This window comes from Lactuca virosa, chromosome 8, assembly GCF_052849685.1.
Source record: "Lactuca virosa cultivar CGN04683 chromosome 8, Lactuca_virosa_CGN04683_v6, whole genome shotgun sequence".
NCBI lineage: Eukaryota > Viridiplantae > Streptophyta > Magnoliopsida > Asterales > Asteraceae > Lactuca > Lactuca virosa.
The window spans coordinates 151584176-151585932 of NC_136433.1; positions in this window are offsets into that span (position 1 = coordinate 151584176).

The following is a 1757-nucleotide window of genomic DNA, read 5'->3' on the forward strand; positions in this document are numbered from 1 at the left end:
TCGGATCACCCCCTTCCAAGGAGATACCTTCAGGAGTACTAAATCACCAACCTGGAACTCAAGCCCCGAGCGACGTTTGTCCGCATAACTCTTCTGGCGGCTCTGAGCGGTCAGCAACCTCTGTCTGACCTGCTGAATCTGCTCAGTCGTCTGAAGTACTATCTCTGTACTACCCATCACACGCTGCCCGACCTCTCCCCAGCAAATAGGAGTCCGACACCTCCTCCCATACAACAGCTCAAAGGGTGGCATACCGATGCTCGAATGATGGCTGTTGTTATAGGAAAACTCAGCCAAGGGCAAGTATGTGTCCCAACTCCCTCCGAAATCCAACACACATGCCCGAAGCATGTCTTCGAGCGTCTGAATCGTCCGCTCACTCTGCCCATCTGTCTGGGGGTGGTATGCGGTACTAAAATGTAGCCTCGTACCCAAATCCTCATGAAACTTCTTCCAGAATCTGGAAGTGAAACGCACATCTTGATCTGAGACGATCGAGATCGGCACTCCATGCCGTGATACCACCTCCCTCACGTACAACTCTGCCAACCTCTCAGCGGAGGAGCTCTCACTGATAGCAAGGAAGTGAGCGCTCTTCGTCAATCTGTCCACAATCACCCAAATTGCATCGACGCCCCTCGCAGTCCTTGGCAATTTGGTGATAAAATCCATGGTAATCTGTTCCTACTTCCACTCGGGAACCTCCAACGGCTGCAACTTACCATGCGGCCTCTGGTGCTCGGCCTTAACCCTGCGACAGGTCAAGCACGTCTCAACAACCCATGCTATATCCCTCTTCATACAGGGCCACCAATAATCTCTTCTCAGGTCCAAATACACCTTAGTGGCCCCGGGATGGATCGAAAACCTCGATCGGTGTGCCTCCTCCATCAATATGGTACGTGCCCCGCCCACAAATGGCACCCAGATCCGACCCTGGAAGGTCATAAGCCCTCTGCTATCGGTAACAAACTCCGATACATATCCGATAACCCGCTCTCTCTTGCGGTTCTCCGGTCTCACGGCCTCAGCCTGGGCCCCTCGGATGGTGTCCAACACCGGAGTCATCACTGTCAATCTCATACAAACGTCCCGTATCGGGGCGCTCTCCGCCCTACGACTCAGGGCATCGGCTACAACGTTAGCCTTGCCCGGGTGGTACAGGATCTCACAATCGTAATCCTTTACCACGTCCAACCATCTCCTCTGGCGCATATTCAGGTTGGGTTGATCCATCAAGTACTTCAAGCTCTTGTGGTCCGTGTATATGGTACACCGAACCCCATACAGATAGTGACGCCAGATCTTGAGGGCGAACACTACAGCCCCCAACTCCAGATCGTGGGTGGGATACCTCGTCTCGTGAGGCTTCAGCTGCCTCGATGCGTATGCTATCACATGCCCTCTCTGCATCAGCACCGCTCCCAGCCCCGATATCGATGCGTCACAATACACCACAAAGTCCTCCATCCCCTCCGGAAGGGCTAACACTGGGGCTTCGCACAGTCTCTGGCGAAGTGTCTCGAAGGAGGCCTGCTGCTCTGGTCCCCATGAAAAAGCAACACCCTTCCGGGTCAACCTGGTGAGTGGCACGGCGATCTTGGAGAAATCCCTGATAAATCTCCGATAATAGCCAGCCAACCCTAAGAAACTCCTGATCTCGGTGGGGGATCTCGGCACCTCCCAACTCATAACCGCCTCAATCTTGGCCGGGTCGACCAATATCCCATTTTGATTAACGAGGTGCCCTAGGAACT